Source organism: Octodon degus, unplaced genomic scaffold (genome assembly GCF_000260255.1).
Source record: "Octodon degus isolate 3935 unplaced genomic scaffold, OctDeg1.0 scaffold00102, whole genome shotgun sequence".
Lineage (NCBI taxonomy): Eukaryota > Metazoa > Chordata > Mammalia > Rodentia > Octodontidae > Octodon > Octodon degus.
The window spans coordinates 5,587,422-5,612,916 of record NW_004524678.1 but is presented as its reverse complement, the minus strand read 5'-3'; the positions used below and the strand labels follow the sequence as shown (position 1 = coordinate 5,612,916).

The window sequence follows — 25,495 nt, the reverse complement described above, 5'->3', positions numbered from 1 at the left end:
GGTGTTTCTGGATGGACCTTGGAGGCTGTCTTGGGTCCTGGAAATTCCTGGCCCCTTCCTCTCTGGTACCATTCTCCTGCTCTGCTTCCAGGCCCCATGAACTAAGTATGTTTGTCCCACCATGCACTCTGCCATGATATTTCTACCTTGATGTCAGTCGATTATGGACTGATTCCTTGAAACCAGGAACCAAATTAAACCTTTCCTGCTTTAAACTGTGGGAATCAGATATTATATCCAAGCAATGGAAAAGCTAATAAGCAATTCCAGTGCTCTTTCTACTATAAAACATTATCTGTCCAATAAATGAAAGCTATTATCAGAATAGAACCTTTCTTTTTAATTATTCTATGTGTATTTATTCCATCTTAGCATTTCTATCTGTTCATATCTGGCTAAAAATTACATTTCTGTTCTCTTTATTATGCTCTTGTATATTACTAGGAACAAAGAAGAAAAATATGTTACTTAATTTGCTTCCATTTTTTAATTTTCAAAAAATTCTTTTCTTAGCTTGCTTAATATAATTTCTCCTATCATCATCCCTATAAACAACAGCCAAAAATATCTGCATACACTTGTTTCTACCAAGTAAACTTTTTCCCTGATCCCTCCTTCTATTTTTCCTCTTTTTGATAAAGCTCAATTTCTGACTTTATTTCACATTCAGGATGGTGTTTAAATCCCCAATCACACTGCTCAGATAATCATGCCTTTATCATTCCACTCTGCCAGCAAGTGCTAGCAACTGCCTATATGTTGACTTTACCCTTGGCACACTAAATTCAAACTCATTCATTCTGCGGTCCCCAGACCCAGTAATGCCACATTCAGGAGAGCTCCCAGGTGTCTACTGCAATAAACACTGCAATCAAGTCATTTGATTTTACTTTCCCAGGTTCCTAAGCTCATAACTCTCTTCTGCATATACAAGAGTCTAATAAAAGAGAAAAATTTACAATGCCTACAGCCCAGACACTCAGGAATGAGAACAGGAACCTGTGCCAGTAATCTCAGAGGATGCACTGTCCAGTGCTTTCTACGCTGTCATACATCTCTTTGGCACCCAGAGCTCTGTATAATGCATCTCAATGGTATCATTTGATCCCCATTAGAAAATAGGAAATACAGCTAGTATTTGGTGGCATTTATTCAACAGATATTCATTAGCATCTACTATATGAAAGATTCTAGTCTGCGGATCTCTGGAGATAATCACATTTAATAAAGCAAACAACATCCACATTCTCATGAAACTTACATTCTAGTGGAGTGAGACAGATTATAAAAAGGAGTCAATCATTCAATAAGATATTTACACAAAATACTAAGTGCTACTATTAAATATGTATAATATGATGGACAGGACCTGAGGGAGTTGCATTCTTTGAGATTTAGTGGTCAGAGAGGAGCTTTCTGAGGAAGTGAGCTGAGACTTGGATGAAGAGGTGCCAGTCACGCACAGATACAGAGGAAGAGTTTCAGACAGGAAAGAACACATGTCCAGATTTGGCCTGAGGTAGAAAAGGGGTTAATACATAACCACTTTCGTTGGGAAAGAGGTTAGTTAAATCTTTCTGACTTCTGAGCAGAAATCAGAGTCCTGCTCAATTGCCTGGTAATTTCATTGTCAGTATCACTGTGATTCTCTTGGTCTTTTCTCTGTGGTCACAAAAGGGCCACAACGGTTCCAAACATTATGACTACATTCATAGCAGAAAAACTGGAAAGGGGGCAGTGTACGCTATATCATCTCAACAGGAAGTGAAAAAAATTTTCATAAACCCTCTACCAAAATTCTATTTGGTACTATTGGCCTCAAGTACTTCATAAACAACCATCCAATCAGTGCTAAAATAAGCTTAGAAACAGACACTTGTCATAATTGGTGTTATGGTTTGTGTCTGGATGTCCCCCCAAAGCCTCATGCAGTCATGGGGCGAGGGCTTTTATAGGTGGCTGAATCTAGGTTTTGTGATTGATTCATTGTCTAGTGCTGAGATTAAAAGTATAAGTGCCTTTCACAGTCTAGGGTGGGTATCCTGCATACTATATAAGGGAAGAAAAGAGGCTTATTTCCCACCCCTCTTTTGCTTTTGTTGATTTTTCTGTCTTCTTCCATCACGAACTGTTGCCCCTCTGCCATGCTACTGGGCCTTGGAGCCAGCTGATTACAGAATGAAATCTTGACAAACTATGAGCTAAATAAACCCTTCCTTCCTTAATTTTTGGTGTTGGATATTTTGTCTCAGCAACAAGAGACATGTGGCTAAGACAGCATTTGGTACCAGGAGTGGGATCATTACTGTGACTATATTGTACCATGTGGTTGAAGAGCTCTTGTGGGAAGAGTTTGGAAAGGTTCAGGGATGTTGCCCAAGAAAGTAGAGTGAAAATACCTTAGGCTGTTCTGCATGGAAGATTCTATCAGAACACAGAAAACCAAAAGGCTAAGGGAAATGTTCTGGGTAAAGGCCAGGCTCAGGAGGTCTTTGCCAGGAAGTAGGACTTCACTGGCTGTTGAACTCCAGACAATGTGAATTATGGCTTAGAAGAAAGTTTGTCTGCATTTTGTTCATTTCCAGAGACTTTGCCTGAGACTAAGATTATGGGAAATGGGCTAACTGAACTGGAAGAATTTCAAGACAGTCAAATGTTGAGGTGGTGGCATAGCTACTGTTGGGGGTTTCTTGCCAGATTTGTGTTGAGAATAGAAAGCAAAGAGTCCATCAGAATAATGTAAAACAGTGTGAGTTTGGCCAGAAAGGAAGCTCCAGTAAAGCTATGGACTGAAAAGATAGAGCAAAGAAAATCTTGATTGTTGAGAAAGTCTCCAACATTTACAGACTCAAAATTACAAAAGTAAAAGAGGAAGCCACAAAGTACAATATTCGAATGTCAATGTCACTATATTCCAGAATGCTGGTGGCATATAATATTGTTCTTCAGAATTGAATTCAGAGTGCTCAGTCATCCAGGCACCAGATCCCTAAAACCAAGAAGCAAGAAAGCCTGGTTTGAGGCACATGGAGAATGCAAGAGTTGTGAGGTTAAAAAGCCTTCCACTCTGATTTCAGAAGATCTAGGAGGCCAGGCAGTGTGTCCCTAACAGGACAATGTGGGAAGCTATGAGTGTAAAGCCAAAGGTTCAGTAGAAACCCCAAAAGTTTAGAAAAGCCAGGAACACAGATCATTGTCTAAGGAAAGCTACAAGGAGAGAGCAAACCAAGCCTAGAGAAAAGCTGTGGAGCTACTACCCTCAGAAGTGCCATACAGTTAGAGCCACCTTTAAGTTCTGAAGCTATTTGGAGTTCACAACTTAGCACTGATTGTCTCAGATGCTGCACAAGGGAACTTATAGGACTTAATGTTTGCCCTACTGGATTTGGTCCCATTCTTTTGTATCCTCCTGTTTGTAACTTTTGGAATACAAATGTCTATCTTGTGCCATTGACTGTTAGAAGTGCTTAACTTTCCTTTCATTTGTACAGAGGCTCATAGCTTAGAGTTCGCTTTACCTCTCAGAGGAGACTTAGGACTTGGACTTTTCAGCAAGCTGAAACTATGACGACTTTGGCAACTCTTAGAGATGGACTAAATGCCTTTGGCATAAGAGGATGTATAGAGTCTTTGGGGACCAGAGGTGGAATGTTATGGCTTGTGTCTAGATGTCCCCCCAAAGACTCATGTACTCATGGAGGGTAGGCTTTTCAGAGGTGGCTGAACTTATAGTTTGTGATTGGTTCAATGTCTAGTGCTGAGATTAGAGGTGTAAGTGTTACACCTGCCTTAGGGAAGGAAGCCAGCATACAATATAAGGGAGGAAAAGAGACTTGCTCCCCCTTTATACACACACACTTCAGCTTATTTTGCTCTTGTTGTTTTTGCTATCTTCTTCCACCATGAACTGCTGACCCTCTGCCATGCAACTATGCCTTAGAGCCAACTGATTATGGACTGAAACCTCTACAAACTGAGCTAACTAAACTTTTCCTTTCTTAATGTTGAGCATTGGATATTTTGTCTCAACAACAAAAGAAACATGACTAAAACAACTGGCTTATTTTTTATGTTACATCACCTGGGAATATTGGTGTGCTGAAACAAGTAACAATTAATAGCAACTCTCAGAGTAGGAGGGGGAAGTAAAGATGAAGTCAGAGAAAAATGAAAGAACCAAATATCACTGGGCCTTGAAAAGCACAATGATGAGTTTATTTTTTTCCAATGGAGTGTAGTGTAAAGTCACAATGGATGTAAGTAAAAATGTCACATTCTTATGAGATTGTTATATTTTCCATATGAAAAATAAATTTAGGAGGCACAAAAAGATAGGGCTTAAATTAGAAGACACTATAGTCAAGAGAGGATGGTAACTTGACTCAGATAGCAACAGTAGAGATGTAACTGAATGGGTAAGCTCAAATAGTTGGATGGGAGAAGTTGCCAATGTATCAGATCAGCAAAGGGCAAGACAAGAAAGAAATAAGCCAAAATCTTTGGTCTGAATCTCATAAATCCATTATAATACATTTACAAAGCAAAGACTGTAAAGAGGCTCAGAGAGAGGGAAAAAAAAAACCAACATGTTTTGGACATGCTATAAGTCCATGATGCCTATTAGATTTAGACAACAACTGTGGTGGATGCTGTCCAGCCCTCTTCAAGACAGAGGTAGGCAGGGGACTGGAGAGATAGCTCAGTAGAATAAAGCACTTGCCTGATAAGCGCAGGGTCCTGAGTTCAATCCCTGGTACCACAAAAAAAAAAAAAAAAAAAAAAAGATAGAGGTGGGGTGGGGCTAGGGAGATAGCCCAGCAGTCTAAGTGCCTGCCTGGCAAGGACAAGAACCCAAGTTCAATCCTCAGTTCTCATGCCGTGCCAGCCCTAGAGCCCCAGGTGCATTATGCCAGACCCAGATCAAACGCCGGTTCCTGTGTCTACCTGAGCAGGTGCTTTAATCCACTGAGCTATCTGGCCGGCCCCAATTTGGAACTATTTTGGTTTTTGGGTTTTTTTTAATTTATTTATTTATTTTGTGTGTGTGGCCAGCTCAGCCCACCAGGGGGCGGGGCTGGCTGGCATGTGGTGCTGGGGGATTGAACCGCGGTCCCTGTGCTTTGTTTAGCTTAGTTTGTTCTAAGCAGGTGCCTTAGACCACTGAGCCATCTCACCAGCCCACTATTTTGAATAGACATTGAGGAAGACAGTCCCCCCCAAGGGGTCAGCTGAGGCATTTTCTATAACTTCTTTGATATGACTGCATTATCTCTTATCTTCTCCTTCTGCCTCAACCAGCTTCCCTAACTTCCTCCCAAGTGCTATTCCCAAGACCACATCCCAGTGAATTTTGTGTCTAGAACATTTCTGCCAGGAACAACTGAGAACACTGAATCTAAAACAGGATCTTGAAGCTGGTCTATCTGCTGGCTTACTGGCTGGTGATTTAAAAAAAAAAAAAAACATGTTGTCACTAGTGGTACATGTAGCAGTGAACTTCCTGACATTTAGTAGGAGTGTGATAATTAAAATCTTCACCAGCTGTGAACCAAGATTGGACACTAGTAGGAAAAAAAGGCACTGATAGGTATATTGTCTTGAGCATTTGAGAAGTAGTTATTTTAAGGATGATGGTTGCTGAATGTATCAATGTTCCAAAGGAAGACAGAAAAGCTGAGGGTGACTGGTCACTAATTCAATGTGTATTAGGAAAATAAACTGGTCTAGTTGATAATATTTAAAGATAATGTCACATCTTGCATCCCCCAAAATAGAAAAAGATGAAGACCAGGTTCAGAATGTAATTGCAAAGAGAGAAAAGCTAAAGAAAGGTTGAGTATCCCACCCTGCGAAGTCCACTGTGCTGAGAGTAGACTTCTGCCTGGGAAGAACCCTAGATTTAGGATGTAGAGAGACACTTAGGTGGATACATTTTAAAACTTTGAAGCCCCTTGATCTCCTAAGAAGTGTTTCATTCACCTGTGTTGAAGGCCAGAATTCAGAATTCGCCCTTGCTTGCAAATAATACAGAGGCCTGAATCATACAGGAAAATATGAGCTCTTGCTCAGAAGAGCACCTGCCAGCCCCATACCTCTCTTCCTAGGCAGTAGCTAAAATCACTGAGACTAAAATATAACCCAACCAGAAACCACAGGGCCTGTTAGAAGAAAGTCATCATATCTCAAAGGAGCTTCCAGACAAAGTCAACATAGTCAGGGACCCAAAAACATATGTATGGAGACAGATTTTACTGTTGATATATAACAGATCAACAGTAAAAACATAAATTTGTACAAAGAATATCAGACTTAACATCCTTGTGAGGATTCAAGGAGAGGAGTCCACACATGCCTTTGAGCCAACTCTTGGATACTTGGAAAAATTGTTGACCCAAACTAAGCTATAGAAATATGAGACTTGCCATAATAGATGATAGGAAAAATGTTCAAGAAACACAAAGAAATGGATATGTTAGAGTAGATCTAGTAGGAAGGTTGACCCCAATTAGCAGGACAAGGTATGGGATGCTATTAGGCAGTGGGAATGGGGAAGAAATATTCAACACTTAAATGACCCAAGTTTGCTCTGGTACTCTGGCTTAATTTTGATGGTACACAGACAAATATTGATACCACATATAACCTGTTATGATTTGTATCTAGATGTCCCCCCCCAAAGCCCCACACAGTCATGGGGTGGGCTTCTAGAGCTTTTAATTGATCCAGGGTCCAATGCTGAGATTATGGGTATGACTGCTACACCTCCCCTGGGGCTGGCAGCTTGCATACAACATGAAGAAATGAAAGAGGCTTGCTCTTTCCTGCTGCTACTCCATTTTTACTCTTCTTGCTTTTGCTGTGTTCCACCACCATGAACTGTTCTCCCCTCTGCCGTGTGTCACTCTGCCTTAGAGCCAGCTGAGAAGGAACTGAAACTTCCACACACTGTCAGCTAAATAAACCTTTCCTTCCTTAATTCTGGGCATCAGGTATTTTATCTCAGCAATGAGAGAAGAGTCACCAAGACATAACCTGAGAAGGACATGGGGGCAGGGTCTCAGAGTCCTTAGAAAGAAAGATATGGTCACCCCAGTGGCAAGCCACCTAACCCAAGAAAACTGCTGCCTTCATGAGGGACCTAGAGGAGGGAGATGGTGAGTATTACTAGTATGCCTACAACCACTCCCAGCAGTGTACTACATAGTCCATGTCAATAACATTTATCTTTCTTCAAGAAAAGGGACCAAAGGAACTATAGAAGAGCTATTCCCAGGAGTAAATTTGCATGAAGCATGTGGGCCCAGTGCGCACAGGAAGTGAGATCTGGCCTGTGCTCTGGTGCTTTGCCTCCACTTCCTGTCCCCAACCAAGGTGCCTGCTCTTCTGGGTGATAATGCATTCCGGCTGCTCCCAGAGGAGTCCCAGGAATTGCCCTCAATGGCAAAGAACTCTGACCTCTACCTGCTCTGATCCATCCCCAAGAGGCCACTAATGACTGATGCCCTTTTCCTCACTCTGCCACTTTGCCCTCAACACTAATCACAGAACTGCCCCAGGCCACGCTGCCACACCAGCATTCCTCTAAGGTTTTCGAGTGAGTCTATGCATGTGCACACCTGCTTAAAGTTTGTGGTCTAAAAAACTTAATGTGGGTATTTTGCTCCGTGCAGCTGGCTTTCAATGATCTTCACCCTTTAGCACTTTCTCACAATCACTTTAGGGGGAAACTTCTCAGACTCACTCTCCACCATGGAAGAGGACTGTGTCCTGAGCCATAGGGAGGTTTGTAAGAAGAGGATTCTGTGTCAAAATATGAGAAATACCACCCACCAACTCAGGAGCCTTCATAGGAAAGCTTATTAGCCTATGGACAGCACTGCAGAAATTACTGTACTCTATTGTCAAGTATGCAAAAGTAGGGGTGAGTATATTGAGCAGAGGTCTTGATTATTATTTATACCCTTTGATCTATAATTTCCAGTGTAGGACTTTATCTTTAAAACAAATCATAGGGGCCGGGGAGATGGCTCAGTAGAATAAGCGCTTCCCTGGTAAGTGCAAAGGTCTGAGTTCAATCCCCGGTTCCACAAATAAATAAAAAATAAAAATAAAACAAATCACAAGCATGTGCATAGATTTTGCTTTAAGGAATAGCTATCCATGTTTTGAATATTTAGTAAATTAAATCCAAAATTACATACAAGTCTAATAGTATGTTGTGAAATGATCGGTCATATAAATTACTGCACAGCTAGATAATACAACATTATGCAGGCACAAACAATGATATCAAACATGTAATGGTATGGGAAATACTTTCAAAATAGCAAGAGGAAAAAGCTAAATAACTGAATGTAAAAGGCTAACTCCATTTTTTTAAATAAAATTTACTGCAGAATATGTAAACACTAAATTACTATCAATAAACTACACATTAGTTTATATCTTTTTAAAATTAAGTTGAATGGTGCATTTTGGATATACATAATACTTGCATTCACCATGGGAATTTGTACCTGTACATGATATATCTTGATTTTTTTTCCTACTCTGATCCCCTCCCTTCAACTTCTGTTCCCCTCCTTAATTATAACAGCTTTGCTTCCATTTGTTTTCTTCTTTCTAGATTTTTTTCCCTCCCCTCCCCATTTCCCCTTCCCATTTGAACATCTTTTTCCTACTTCACAATGTCTATTATACATTTTGGTCCTTATTTACACTTTTGGTTTCCCATGACAGGGAAAAAACTTGATATTTACACAGTTATCTGATTTATTTCACTTAAGAGTCTCAAGATGCAACCATTTACCTAAAAATGTCTCGGGCTTATCATTCTTTATGGGAGAGTAGTACTCCATTGTATTAAAACTCACATCTTCCTTATCCCTTCATTCATTGATTGATGGGCATTGGGCTGTTTCTAAGATTTAACTATTACAAACTGTGATGCTATAAACATGGGTGCACATATATCCCTGTGGTATAATGCTTTTAATTCTTTCATGAAGATAACAAGAAGGGGAATAGCTGGGTCAAATGGAACTTCTAGTTATACTTTTTTGTGGAATCTCCACACTGATTTCCATGGTGGTTGTACCAGTCTACACTCCCACCAACCGTGAAGAAGGGTTCCTTTTTCCCCCACAGCCCCTTCAGTGTTTGTTATGGGTTGATTTCTTGATGACAACCATTCTTTCTGAGGTGAAATGCTCTTGGGTAGGAAGAATCAACTGTGAAAATGACCATACTTCACAAAATGTTACACAGATTTAACATAATCCTGATCGAAACACCAATAGCATAACTCAAAGAACTACAGAAAACAGTCCTAAAGTTCATTCAGAACTGAAGAGACCTAGAATAGCAAAAACATCCTGGGTAACAAAGACAGGGCAGGTAACATCACAATTCCTGAGTACAAAACTACTCTCATAAAAACAGCATGGTACTGGCACAAAAAGAAAGAAAGAAAGAAAGAAAGAGAGAGAGAGAGAGAGAGAGAGAGAGAGAGAGAGAGAGAGGAAAAGGAAAAGGAAAAGGAAAAGGAAAAGGAAAAGGAAAAGGAAAAGGAAAGGAAAGGAAAGGAAAGGGAAAAAAAGGAAAGGAAAGGGAAAAAAGGGCAAGGAGAAAAAGAAACTAGAACTGAGGATTGGTGAAATACATTGGAAGATGCCAAAACAATTCTAAATACACTCAGCCACCTTATTTTTTACAATGGGGTCAAAAACTTCACTGGAAGAAAAATCACCTCTTTAATTTGTGGTGCTGGAAAAACTGGTTCTCCACATGCTGATGACTAAAAACTAGACCCAGGTCTCTCACCATGCACTAAACTAAAATCAAAATGGATCAAAATCTAAATATTGAAACAGAAATGGAAGAATCCATTGGAAGAGAGAAGAGGTAGAACACTTGAAGACATTGGTGTAAGCAAAGACTTTATAAATGAAACCCAATCACATGGGAAATATTACAAACATCAACAACTGGGATCTCATCTTATTCAATAACGTTTGCACAGAAAAAAAAAAAAAATCACCAGCAGAATAAAGAGGCAACCCACAGAATGAAAAAGAAATTTTGAGGGCTGCAAAATAGCTCAGCAGATTAAAGTGCCTGCTCAGATAGATGCAGGGACCGGGGTTTGATCCCCATCTCCACATACTGTGCCAGGCCACACTGAGATGGCAGTTGAGACTGGGCATGGTGGTGCATGCCTGTAATCCAAGAACTTGGGAGGCTGAAAACAGGAGGATCACTACAAGTCTGATCTGTGTAGTGAGACCTTGCAGACCCTGTGCTAAAATACTAAAAAAAAAAAAAAAGCCAGAAAGAAAGAAATCTTGCCAACTGTTCCTCAAAGGACTAATATCTAAAATACACAAAGATCTCAATAAAAATCAGACAGCTCCAAATTTAAAGACCCAAGCAAACTTTTTTTTCTTTTCTTTTCTTCTTTTTTAAGACATTGTCTTGCTCTGCAGTTTATGCTGCCTTGAACTCCCTACATAGGCCAGGCTGGTCTCACACTTTGCAGTAATCCTCCTGCCTCAGCCTCTCAAGTGCTGGGATTACTGGCATGCACTGCAACACCAGCCAAAAACTCCATTTTTAAAATTAATTTTTATTAAATATTATCCAAGAAGTGAAGGCCAGGACTTATAACTGAGGTTCCAAGCCAACGTACCTCAGGATATAGACAGATAGAAAGGTGACTTTCCTAATGAGAGCAGCTTAGACCCAGCCCTGGGATGGGTCACATTAGAACACAGGCCACACACTGCTGCTCCTCAGTGTTTTAGAAAAAGATCCAAATGTGTGTGTCTGTAAAAAACAGTTCAGTTTTTCAATGTTGGCATTCCAACTCAAAACTGTAACTACTGCGCAGCCGAATAAAACACATCTGTAATCTGGGAGCACTCTGACTTACACGGAATGTCCAATGTGGCTTTCTCCGCAGTCCGATTTCAGGTGATGCTTATTTCTTTCCCTTCACGTGTGCACAGCGTTCAAGCTGCAGGGCCCTGCAAGGTCTCAGCAGGTGTCACAAATTCCACAAGGGGTTCTGAGTCCTCCCAGCTCCGAGGTTTGGTTATCAATTTCAAGTGACAGTCCCCCTTCCCAAGCGTGGAGTTTCTCTTTCTTCTAGGGGCTTTGGGACAAAAAGAAAACAAATATTTTATTCATGCTGGTGTGATACACAAGTCAAAGCAATAAGGAATAGCTCAGAGGTTTTAAGCAATGGGTTACAACTCCTAATGAGCCGTGAGTTCAGCTCATGCCAGTCTTTGCGGTAGGGTCGGATAGAATAGAACAGGCCACAGTGTTGGGCAGGAGAGGATAGGCACACACTGCCTGTATTTTGTCTCATAAGCAGTTTGCATGTCTGAGAGTGACTATCTGTGGACATTGGCCAATGGTATCTTTTATTATAGTCATGATCCAAAATATTTGATAGCCATTAGTACAAAAATGACATCTGGAGGCCTTGTTGTAGAAACTGTGTTGGCCCAACTCTAAGGATGAGTTACTTTCACTCTCACAGGTAAGGACAAGCTGTGCTTTTTTCAGGACAAATCACCCATCGGGACCCATGTCACCTGCTCCCGGACTCTGCAATCCCCACACATGGATAGCGATGCCTCATCTAAATCAGAGTTCCCTGTTTGTTTCATCCTGCTGTAATCATTTTCTAAAAGCTCACCCTGGACTCCAACATTGTTGCATCTGATCTTAGGCAATAAATGTCGAACTTGGGGGAAAAAAGAAATCTACTCTGTAGTATTGACCATCTATAGTGAGTGTATAAATTGTGTTTTCAAAAGAGGAAGACAGATTTCTGGTACTGAGAAACCCAAGGAGCAAAGAATTGGCCCTCACAATTTAGCAGATTAACCCAGCCACCCACAGTCAGGTATGTCTTGAAAATCCACACATTAAGCTACTCCACAAGGTCAGATTTTTGAGTCTAATCACAAAATGATAATGAACTAAAAGTCAGTGGGGGGGAGGGGGTCAGTCATAGGGCAAAATTAAAAATTAAAAAAAAAAACTGGTTGGAAACGGCTTTCCTTTTTTAAACACTTTTACTCAGACCTCAGTTTACAGGACTTCTACTCAGTGTCACCAGTAACTATAAACCACAACATTTTATTTGAAAAGGAAACAACTACTGAAGCTCTATGCTAGTCCCGGGGAACCTCAGCTCAACTTGCATCCAATGTCCTCCGAGTCAACTGCGTTAAAATAGACTCTGCCTTCCAAACGCACCCGATCCTTGGCTATGAGTCTCTCCACACACCCTGGCTGCATGACTGGAGACAAACACCTCTCCATAGTGCCCATTCCTGGCGCTCCGCCCCTTGTCTGTGCGTAGAGAGAAGTGTGGCCACCCAACGACCCCTTCATCAGGTTTGTGACGCAGGCGTCAGCTCATACCATGGGATCGTAATGCTGATGGCGCATTATTGTTACACACAGTGCTTTGGCTGAGAAGGCTACTATATCGTGACGCTAGCATACTTCCAGCAGAGCCACAGCAGGGGCAAGCAGCCCAGCCGCCTCTCCTTGTCGGAGGGGCTCCAGCTGTTACTCCCTTCTCTGAAAACCCACAGCATCCTGCACAAGGTAGAATTTTTTTTTCAATCATTTGGGGGGATTTCCCCTGTTTACCTTTTCCAGGAGTTATGTCATTCCCCAGATGATTCTTCTATGACTTACAAAATTTAGAAAATAGGGCCAGCCAGATAGCTTAGTGGACTAAAGCTCCTGGTTAGGCAGAGCTCAGGGACCGGGATTTCCCCACCCCGCAGGTTGTGCCCGCCCAGCCCCCGGGGATCGCTGAGATGGGGATTGAGACCCGGCGTGGAGACGCAACCCTGTAATCCCAGCACCCAGGAGGCTGAAAACAGGAGGATCACTACAAGTCCAAGCTCCGTAGCGAGACCCTGTCGACCCTGTGCTAAATACATTAAAAAAAGAAAAATAGCTCCAGAGAAGAACTCTGCCTCTTGGAACTTGCTTGTTGTCACTAACTCTAAAAAAAGGTGAACTTCGGCTCAGTAATCACTTGTTCCAGAAAAGGCATAACCACTCGAATACACAAAACATCCAAAGATCGAAAAATTATTTCAGAGTTGCAGAAAGAAAAAAAAAAAAAACTGGTTTCAAGGATTCCAGCGCATATCAGGGGAAAGATAAGGACCCTTCAGTCTTTTTCAGACAATAAGCTTAAATAAAATAAAAGCTATTATTGCAGGAAAGATAAAATGGAAGTTCCTGGAGAAATAACCACAGGATGAGTTCAAGGCCCCAGTGAGCTAACTGTAAAACATCCTATAATAAAAATTGAATTGATTACTAGGGGGGAAAAGGCATAAGTGAAAGCAATTTCTGACCCAGAGCTCTTTTTCGTGATTTACCTCAGAAAAATCCTGTTGTGGGATTATTTTCCTCTGAATCATATTCTCCTTCATAGTGAGCTGAAAAAAAGACTTTTTGAGAGCCATTTGAAGTTCAAAGGACTCTTCAAAATGCATGTGTACAGCCACTGGAGAATTCTCGGAACACCAATCTAAATGCGAGTCTTAATAACAGGAAAGCTTTATTTGCTGTAAACAAACTCCAGTACCAAATTCTAAGTAGTAGAAACTGATGTCATTGGTCCCTGAAGTCAAGGGCAGGTTTGACCACTGAAGCACTTCAATGCCTCACCATTTAAATGTCAGGACCGCTAACAATGGACAAAGGACATTGTCACGCTGTCACAGCTGAATTTAGTTTTCTACTGCTGCTGCCAGTCATAACACAAAAGTGCAGAAATATCTTTGGAAGAAAAGAGCACCCTACAATTAAGTCACCATTTTCGGGCTCCTTATAAGCATGTGAGGCTGCACAGGCACACCATGGAAGATGCAATCAGACTCACATCCTGTTCCTTTTCCTCGCTTGCTTCTTCAGATTTTTTTCTTTTCTAGCACAAACACAGAAACCTTCAACCCCTAGGAAATGTAAGGAAGAGCTGTGGCAAAGACAGCAGGCCAATTTCCACTTGTCTACCATCCAGGGAAGGTGTGAAAACAAACCTTTTTTCATTTGGGTTCTATTGGGGGTTCTCTTCTAAATTTTCAAGATTTCTTATCATCAATTGATCCTAGCATAGTCTTACAAAGATTCAGAAGGTGAAGCCTACTGAACTCTACCTCTTGGATTTTTTTGTTGGTTTCCTTTTGTTTGTTTGCTAATTCTGAGGAAAATGAATTTCTGGTACATAACCACTTGTCCCTGAGAGGTCATGGCCACTAGAATACAATGAAATTTTAAGTTGATCATTTGATTCACCTATTCTAACCTGCCTTGGCTTCTGGTTACCTATGGTGATAGAACTGATCAGACGTACTGAGCACTTACTACATGCACCTCAGTGTTTCACTAAATTCCACTTAATTTCATTCCAAATTTCACTTGAGAATTTCTCCACTGGGAGTGGGCAAGACCAGTACCGATTCCACCTGAACCAAGGGTGTACAAGGAGCTAGGTCAGCAGCTGAGTGTGACCACTCCCCAACCTACCTCCCAATCAAACATACATTTCCTAGTCCCAGACCCACATGACCAAGTCAACTTGGATTTCCTACTAGTGCTAGTTTCTCACAAGCTTTAATTCGTTCTCCAGAGCAGTAGTAAATGGCATCCATACCCATCCAAGAACATCACCAGATACCAAAGAATCATTCTGAATACTTCCATTCCCCCTGAATCCCCATGCCCAAGCCCATGGTCATAATGGTCCTTTCTTCTAAGTGTAAATTTGTAATATATAATGTTACATTCATTTCGGGGAATTGGTACAGGTATTCATATATCTTGGTCACTTTTAATCCCTTTACTCTCTCTGTACCCATGTCCTCCCTCACTTTGATCTCTTTCCCAATCTCCAAAAAGTCTTTTTGTTTCCTACCATCTCTCTTCTATTTCATTTTTTATTTATTCTAGGTTTCTCATATAAGAAAATCCATATTATACTTAACTTTCTGTGTTTGGCTCACATCACTTACTATTATGGTTCCCAATTTTCCACACATTTTCCTCCACATGGCAAGATTTCATTCTTCTGTATGGCTGAATAACATTGGATTATGTGTGTACATATAGCACATTCTGTGCATCCATTCATCTGTTGATGGGGCACTCAGGCTACTTCTAGAGCTTATCTATTGTGAGTTGAGCTACTATAAGAATGGGTATGCATGTATCACTATAGTGTGATTCGAAGACAGTCTTGGCTACACTACTGATGGTTAATCTTGGTTGTTAAGTGACTGGATGGAGATACATAGGAAATGGGGATGCACATTTCTGGGTGTGTCTTTTTTTTTTTTAAGGTTTTAGTGATTGGTAAACCTCAATTTCCTTAAATGCCCTCTAATCTGTGAGGCTTTCTCTGATCATTCACACACAGTACTCTGTGGGTGCTGTCATGTCAGAACTAACATTGAATCAATCACAATCATTTATTTACATGTTCACAAGAGCTACAACCTATTGTCTCTTGACTGTGTCTTCTCTCCACTTCCGAGCCCAGGTCATCATCTTCATGCCCCACCCAGGTGCCTGTATAAGTTCCTTATTGTCTACTCCCAACTGCTTTTCCAAATTACTACCAGTTTTAGAAGAGGCAGAAGAAGAAAAGAAAACCAGCAGTATCAGGTCCTTCCACTATTCAAGTTGCTGTTGGTTCATCACAGTCTACAGAATAACGCCCAAAATCTCCCATGTGGATTCTAAGAACTTCCCAAGTGATTTCCACTTAGACTCATCTCCCAGTCACTTCTGACGCCTCCCAGCTCTAAGCCCACAGAGTAGCTCTATCTCTGATCAAGCTGCCATGCCTTTCCCAGAATTCCTTTTTCTCAGTTTTCATCAGGCAAACTCATTTTTATTATGTATATTTTTATTGTTTAAAAATAAAAGCTTAGGGGTAGGGAGATGGCTCAGTAGAATAAGCACTTGCCTGGCAAGTGCAAGGGCCTGAGTTCAATCCCCGGTTCCGCAAAAAAAATAAATAAAAATAAAAATAAAAGTTTAAAAAATTAGAAATGATGCATAATTTCATTGAACTAGATGACATGAATTCAATGAAGGCTGTTACATTGCATATTGTTGTCTTCAGATTAGTTGTTCAGATTACCAGTTATAAGCATGCAAGATTTGTCAAAAAAATTTAAAAGAAAAAACATTTAAGTGTTGACTGCTCCTTTTAGTAGACCAAAAGAAATGAACAACACTGGGCTGGCCGAATAGCCCAACTGACTAAAGTTTCTACAAGCAGGCAAATTTGATCCCAAGGCCTGCCTAGCTGGCCCTGGCCCCGGGGCATGCTGAGACAGCAATTGAGGCTGGGCGTGGCAGAATGCACCTGTAATCCCAGCTCTTGGGAGGCTGTAAATAGGCAGATCATTATAAGTCCGATCTAGTAGCGAGACCCTGAACACCCTATAGACCCTTCCCTAAAATACAAAATAAGCAATACAATATCCAAGCTATCCTGTGTATCTACATATATATTTTCCCTTCTTTTTCTCCTTTCCCTCTTCCCAATTGATCCTTCCCTTTGAATAGTTTCTTTCCCTATAGATACTTATTTTTAAAATCTCCACTAAAGGATGACTTCTGTAAAGCTGTCCCCCAGTAAGAACTAATCACCTCCTCCTTTTTCTCACATTTTTCCACTTTAAATAGCTACAGAACACTTATTACAATTTGCCTTGCATTATGCAAATGCCTGTCTACCTCACGGGACAGTGAGCATTGCTAGGTCAAATCCCAAGTGAAGCTAGCATCATCAGTAAGTGGCTGCTAGATTCATCTGAGAAAGCATTTTTAAATCCTTGCGTGGTAAATTAAAGATAAGCATCTTTAATCATTTCTTTCCCTTCATCCATTGGGGGACACGGCACTGGAAACAGCTTAGATCTCCGAATCCTAACATTTTAAGACCCATAGAGCTCAAAGAACCCTTTACAGACTGAATCTAATTTACATTTTACTAGTGAAAAAAAAAAAATAGGTTTATTCCAAGCTCTTCCAAACCTGAAATCTATTAATCCAATGCCTTCTAGCTTATAGATTTTGATTCTGTGTTTAAACTACATGCACTGGAAAGGCTATTATTGATAAGAATGTCAAAGCATGTGATTCCTTACAAGTTTTACATGAAGGGATTCTCTTTTCTAACCTTTTCACAAATGTCCAAAGCCTCTGTTGCATACCAACAGCAGATGAGCAGCAAATTGGAGAATTTCGAAGTCTTTTTGGTGGCCTTGAAAGTCTGTTATCACTCCAGAAAATCTATTCCTTAATTTCAGATTCATAATCATTTATTTCTTTAAAATTTTTATCCAGTGACAGAATCTTCGAAGAATTGCTTCCACTGCCTCATCAGATGTCAATGCGTTATCTGTCTTTACATCAACACAGCTTAGAAGAAATGTTTTAGAGATGGGTTCCAGAGTTTGATTTTTCTGAAATAGTCCAAAACATGTTGAGTTTTCTCTCATGTGAAAATGCAAATATATACCTTGTACTACAGATGGATGTTTCCTAGTGGTTTCTTAAATCAATGCCCTTCTACAATCAAACTTTACCTGGGCCAAATGCATGTGGGCTGCTTTCGTGAGCAGCAATGTAAGGTGATGGATTCCCCTTACCACACTGGTAAGTTCTGAGTTATGTAAGTAAGCATTTCTAAGAGCTGTGTATTTGTTACGCAGCACCTTAGAAAAAATATGTAAAGTGTATGCCTCACCTGAAGATACAATGGCTTAGAAAAAGACACGATCATTGTAACAGCAAGCAACTACGTGAATAGGACATTGAGCCCTGGCACAGGCAACAAAGTTTCAAAGCTTTAGTGACTGAACCACCCCACTGATGGTGGGCTAGGTCTCTAACACGTGTTCTCATTTCCATATTCACACACACACACACACACACACACACACACACACACGGCACTGAGCTCTCCTCAAGTATATACAAATGAGCAGGAGTTTATCAGATCTGGAAACAAATTGTCCTTTGTTCTTTCTCACCAAATACACATGTGAGTGACACTCTGAGTAACAAGTAACAGCAAAATGAAAAAAAAAATAATCCTGGGGCAAGAGGCCAGCTTGGGACCTAGAGAGACCCTACCTCAAATGTATTTTTTAAAAATCAAAGGACTAGAGATGGAATTCTGTGGTAGAACACTTGTCCAACCTATGTGAGGCCTTGAGTTCAAATCCCAGTACCATACATAATAATAACAATAATAATGACAACAACATTGAAGCGGAACTTGCTCTTCTTCCTAAACTACATGATATTAAATTCATCCTCTTGTTATTGACTGATCAAATAATCTTATTCTTATCCTCAAGGAACTTATTTTATGACATGTATTTTGTGAATCAATAACATTTATAATTTTATATTATTGGGGGTTGTACCTATTTAATATTAGCACAGTACAGTTTTTAATTTTAGTTTCGTTATCTTTTATTTGTGATAGGAAACCTATAATAGCAATATAATCTTTATTTATCATAACAATAAAACATTTTTTCTTTAAATTAACATTAAAATTGTAAAAGGGAAGTGTAGTTAAAGAAAAACATATTATGTAAATCATGAAGACTCCAAGAAAGATGTGATTTTGAAACACTGCCCTGAGGAAAAGCCTTTCACGGAAGTGAACAACCTCCCACCCAAGGTAAAGAACTCAGCAGTTCTGACCCCAGCAGTTCCAAACCTGAGAACACAGAGAAGACAGCTACAAAGAGTATCACTCTGGAAAACCTAAATAAAACTAAACATTTGTAAACCACTTGGATTTTTGAAAGTACAGAAAACCTCATCTCTTTCAGAGACAAGTAATATTTTAAAATCATTTCCAATAGAAGACTAGCTGGTGTCTTTTAAGCCCTTACCTCATCCTCTTTCATGTAATATAAAATCTCAAGGTCTCCAGCGAGAATCACTAACAGGAAAAAAAAAAAAAGAAAGAAAGAAAGAAACACTTCCCTCATCTACCAAATAAATGTTTTGTTATGTTTTAGCTTTTATCATTTGTATGGTTTAGAGAGGGTTCTCCACATACCTACTAGAAGCCACATTCTAGTGAGGAGGTTTTCAAACCTCCACACTTCCTTTTGGAGATTTCCTGAGACACAGCCCTCAGGAAATCAGGTGCCAGGACTGGAAATTATGGTCTGCTCTGTGTCACCAATATGGGAAGCAGAGGGTGCTTCCAGAACCAAGGCATTATCCATTACTCCCTCCATGCTATGATTACTTCAGACTTTGAACATTCTCTCAATGATAGTGAAATGTAGTTAGAAACCATTGTGAATTGCGACACTGAAGAAAAATTGTAGAGGAATATAATTAAGCTAAGCTATTTTCATTCTTTTTTTAATAATGAGAAGAGTGAGTTTGAGGTAACATAGCAACCCTGTCGTTTGTAATAGGAAGTAGTAATATGATTTCTATAATTTAAAAAATTAGTACAGGACAATAAAATACTATCCCCATTAACATTATTGACCTTGGAAATGTGCAGAAAGAAAACTTTCCTTCACTATTAACTTCCAAGAATAAAAGCACTTCAACCTACACTTTGATTGCTATTACATTGCTATCTATAGTGTGTACTCTCAAACAAAACATAAAACAGGCTGTAAAATAAAATCAACAACATAAGGTACATATGGAAATTTCAGTGTTCTTGTAATTTTTTAAGTAGCAGTCATAAGAATTACCCAAAAAAAAAAAATTGCCAATGTTTCCAAAACTATTTACATAAAAAACAAAAAGACTGCTAAAAAAATATTCATAGGCATACAGCATGGTGTACGCCACAGGTTGTCCTCACTCAGCCATTCTCCGCCCTTTTTAGAGTAACAGAACCACTTCTTTTTATGCAGGTCTGCACAGCTCAAAATAAAAACTACATTTGCCAGCCACCATTACAGTCGGATGCAGCAGCATGACTTAAGTTCCAAATGGTAAGATAAGAAGAAAGATATTAGATTAAACTTCAGAGCATATTTGCAGAAAGGAGACACATCTTCTACCCCACCCCCGTCCTTCCTGCTGGCTGGGGGACAATGGGATGTCTTAGACCAGGAAGTGACCTCAGGAAGGCAGCCCAGGCACACACCAGAGGAAAGAAAGAAGCCTGGATGTCTAAAGCCCTGGCGAACCAACCAACACCACTTTCTTTTACACTTTAACATGAGAAAGAAATATTTACATTGTTTAAACCATTATTTGAGGTTTGCTGTGACTTTCTAATTCTTTTTTTCTTTATGCATTTAGTACAGGGGCTACAGAGGCTCACTATACAGATCGGATGTATAGTGATCCACCTGTTTTCAGCCTCCCAAGAGCTGGGATTATAGGTGCACGCCAACACACTCAGTCTCAATTGCTGTCTCAGTGCACAAGAGGGCAAGGGGGAGTCAACAGGGTAGGCATGGGGATCGAACCCGTGGCCCCTGTGCCTGCTTTTAGGCGCTTTAATCTGCTAAACTATTTGGCCGGCCCTACAAATTTATAAGTTTTTAAAACATTCATTCCAGATTATCTAAAGCATTCTGTTATGAATAAATTATACAAGCAATATAAAATGAGCCCAACATTTAATCATTTAGTACAAATATTTCCAATGTTTTTAAATTATTTACATTTCATAGATTAGTCAAGAGAAGCACAAAAAGTAACAATTGGCTCAAATTTGCATTCAACAAGTGTTTATTAAGTAAATGATAATCTGCAAGTTTAAATTCTGTTGCAGTACATAGATGGAAATAAGTAAAGAGAAAGATAAAAATAAATGCAAACGCAATAAAAGAAATAAGTATATAAAAAACTCAAATAATCCCCAATTTGAAATTATACTACAAAGCTACTGTGATAAAAAAAAAAAAAAAAAAAAAGAGCTGAGGATGGATGGAACAAATTAGAAGATTCTGGAAGGAAGCAGCAACAGAAGGGCAGAGTTGGAGGAGGACACAGACCCTTGCAGGCCACACGCCCACTGATCTGTGGCTTCTAACAAGACCCTGCCTCCTCGCGGCCAATCGGCTGCAGCGCTCCAGGGACTCAATCACCTTCCAAAAGCCCTCCCCAGGAGCCCATGAGGCTTCGTGAAGCAATCTTCATCCAAACTTAACACTTTCAAACTAAATCTTTGGATTTACCAAGGCCCCACATCACACTCTGCTTCCTGGGAACCCAATCTAAAACCCATCATACCAAATTGATTCCACAAAAAATATAATTTGCTTACCACTGATTTATAATTTACAATGTATTTTTTTTCTTAAGAAACAGGAAGCATTAATAATTTAAATAAGAAACAACACACTTTCTATAGTAAGTCTTGGAAAATACATCCACTTCAATTACTTTCAAGGAAACATTCAAACACAAGACATTCTATTTTATTTTTTATCTTTTACTTAATGTATTTGGAACAGGGTCTCACTTTGCAGCTTGGACTCATAGCGATCCTCCTGCCCCAGCACTGGGATTACAGGCATGCACAACCGCGCCCAGTTTTGGTGGCTTGTTCGGCATGGGGTCAGCACAACCAGGAATTGAACCCAGTCTTTGTGCTTGCCAGGCAGGCACTTAGACCATTGAGCTAACTCTCTGGCCCTGCATGACATTCTAAATAAAACGTGAAAGTGATCTGCTCTTTCTATTACTGTATGACTTACTCAGGGCGCTTCACTAGGAAGCCGATTACTCTGAGACAGAAACTCAGCCTGAAATTTTAATCTGTTCTTTCCCCCGACCCCACCCCCGTGATACTTGCTGGGCAGATGTTTATGCCATTGAGCTATCTTCCTAGCCCTGAAATTTTAATCTGTCTAAAAAAGAAAAAGAAATCTTTGACTACAGAAGAAACCTATTTTACTTTATGAGCAGATCAAGTGACTCTTATCTAATCTACCTTTAAATCTAAATCCAGTGTTTTAACACAACCAGAAGTTTCTTTCTTATGTATACTCTAGATTCTTGGTGCAGAAATTTTGCTATAGAGTTAGGCAGTCGGTAAAAGACTCTTTTTTGCCTAAATCCCTTAAATATCTCTACATTTACTTTGGGCTTTAACTTTCCAGGAAGCCAGCGTATCAGACTGTATACATACATTCTCAGCATCTCATTGACATGTCTGTTCTCTCCTAAATGTAGAAACCCTGAGTACATTTCATATTATTCATCAGTGTTCAAAACAATAATACAGATTAGGCTTAAAAAAGAAAATCACTAAAGAACCAAAATGTGGTCCATAAATACAGGAGAATGTTATTTGGCTTTAACGAGAAGAAAATTGTGACATCTACTACTATATGAAGGATAAAACAAACCAGTCAATAGAAAGGTGAGGAGCTGGGGATAGAGTTTAGCAGCAGCGTAAGCACCTGCCTGGCAAGGGCAAGGTGCCTGCACTTGCGCCAAGTTCAACCCCCAGCACTGAAAAAAAAAAAAAAAAAAAGACAAGTATTGTATTATTCCACTGATGCAAGGTACATAGAATAGTCACAAAGAGACAGAAAACAGGATGCTCACTGCTTTGGAGCAGAAGCTATTGTTTAAGGGGTACAGAGCTCCAGTTTTACAAAATGAAAAGAATTCCGGAGATGGAGAATAGTGATGGCTGCCCAGTATTCAGAATGTGTGGTGGGCTGGGGAAATAGCTCAGTAGAATAAGTGCTTGCCTGTTAAGTGCAAGGTCCTGAGTTCAATCCCCAGTTCCACAAGAAAAAAGAAAAAAAAAAAAATCAACCATGAGTAAGTAGGGTAGGGGTTACCACTACCAAAGAATGGCAAGGAGGAAGAAAGCAGGGAAAAGACAATGGCAAATGTGTTACAGGAAAAACTCTACCCAAACAGCTTATCAGAAAACCATCCACACTCTCAAATTAGGCATTCACACATGTGAAATAAGTGTCTAAGTGACCAGAGCTAATGCCTTCCATCTCCTTAGAACTGCAGAATGTGTGACTACTATGCCCTGTCCACTGAGAAGAGGAAAGATGAATTTTGTGTTATATCCATTTTATCATTTTTAAACTGCAAAAAAAAACAAAAGAAAAAAAGTAAAATCATTTCACTAGAAGGCTGAATCGTTTACCATTACCATAATTTTCATTGCTCTCTGGCTTATCTTTAATTCAGATTTCACTCGGGTGCCCTATTTTTTTTTCTTCCTCTCTACTTCTTTTATTGCACATCAGCATTTCTTATCTAGTCATCTACTTCTTTTATTGCACATCAGCATTTCTTATCCAGTCATCTACCCGACTTATAAAGTCACACAACTACTCCAAGTCACTAACAGTGATGCCCAGTTGGCATAGCATTTGAACATAAGCAAGCACAGTGCCTTCCCCCCACGTGACCCTTGAGAACAACCATCAGGTGAGCTGGCTCCACATTCACTAGGATTGGTACCCGTTACGCAGAGTCACATACCCAAATCATGGTGGATCTTCACTCATGCCCCTGGAACATGGCTTTATGAATTATGACTCTAACCAGAGCAGCAGAACCTGGGCATTTTACTTCAGAGGCTGCACACATAAAAATAACTGGGTGTTTATTAGATGCCAAACAGTTCTCAATGTCTGATTTGATTCTAATGATCATCTCTACCAAAGAACCACCTCTACCCATAAATCCTGAATTGTTCCGAGTCCACAGTCAGGCATAAGACCCCATCAACATCTTCCTTTTGTATGCAGTGCTGTACGTGTACGTGTGTGCACAAATTCACATGTGCAAGTGTGAAAAACTCCTAGTAATAGGATACGTCATAACTTCCACCATCCTTAAAAAAGACCTCTGACATAAAAGCAAATTAAGAAAAATGCTTGGAATAAAAATCTCCTAGCAGTAGGTGTCCTCCCAACATGTTTCATGTACATTTATTCAGGCATTCACCAAATACTTATTGAACATGTGTTACATAAAAACACAGTCACGGTTTGAGAACCTCAGTGAACAAAATCAAGCTGTATCCACAGGAAAACTTCACCAGATAGGAAGTGAGAAAATTCTCCCTTAAAATCCATCCTAGCTTCCAACACAGCAACCACTGAAGAACAGTAGCCATGGCCCTCCGCTATCCCATGGCCGTGGGCCTCAACAAGGGCCTCAAGGTGACTAAGAATGTGAGCAAACCAAGGCACAGACGCCGTCATGGACGCCTCACCAAACACACCAAGTTTGAGCAGGACGTGATCCGGGAGGTGTGTGGCTTCACCCCCTATGAGTGGCGCGCCATGGAGCTGTTCAAGGTCTCCAAGGTCAAGCACACCCTCAAGTTCATCAAGAAAAGGGTGGGGACGCACATCCATGCCAAGAGGAAGTATGAGGAGCTGAGCAATGTGCTGGCCGCCGTGAGGAAGGCAGCTGCCAAGGAGGACTGAGCCCCTCTGGAATAAAGCTCTGCAGAAAGTTTTAAAAAAAAAAAAAGAAAAAAAGAAAAAAATCAGGATGGATTTTTTTTGTTTTTTTTTAATAACTTTTTTTTTACAATAATAGTCTTTCATTTATTCTTTTGTGTTCAGCAGCAAAATATTTCCATCAGCACACTCTACAAATGGACTTCTCTTCCACCCTATGGGTCATGATTCCACCTGAGTCTAGAGGGTGGATTTCAAAGAAATAGCTGTAGCTCAGTTCCACAAGTGACACTTGGCCACCAGTAATTGTCATGGTTATTATGCATGTCCACAATACACTAGAACTTTGTGCGATAGCCTATCCTCAAACTGTTAGAAGTGCTGGTCATTTACTTGCCATTCCAGTATTTATCTTATGTTTTACTCTTAGTACTTCTTTGCTATCATGAACACTTTTTCTTAGTTCAATTGTTTTAAAACATTTAATTTTTAATTAATTAGTATTTAATTTTCTGAATATTGCTTAATCTTAATTTTTGTTCTAAGATTTATACTATATCTTTGACTTACAATTTATTTAAAAGACATCATATGATATCTTCTAGTAATAGAAACTTTAAAAAGTATATTTCCATTTTCTGTTAACTTTATATTAATTCTTTCCTGTCTTTTATACACACATACACATATATAAAAAAATACATGTATAACACAACATAAAATTGGTACTGTTTCATAGAAATATGTAATGACCTTTAAATAAGGGTTCATCTAATATATTTTTATATAGTCTGGTATAACTATTATATTGGGAACTCTTTATTGTTCATCCAGGAGCATACTGCAACTTCTCTTGCCTACTGAATTATGTTCTTTGTTATTTCCTATACGCTACTTCTGGAGGTATTAAAATATTTCAAGTTTGTATATCTAGAAAATCTTACTTTTACTTTTCAAAGGTATATTTGCTAAGTATAAAATTCAAAGAGGACAGATCTTTTCTTTCAGTCCTTTAATTAGTCCAGTTTTTTACA

The 25,495-nt window shown here is 39.7% G+C and overlaps 1 pseudogene; it reads left to right on the top strand.

The window, feature by feature from the left end:
* Window positions 1–24,167: 24,167 nt before the first annotated feature.
* LOC105743154 lies at window positions 24,168–24,485 on the top strand (annotated as a pseudogene).
* Window positions 24,486–25,495: the final 1,010 nt, after the last annotated feature.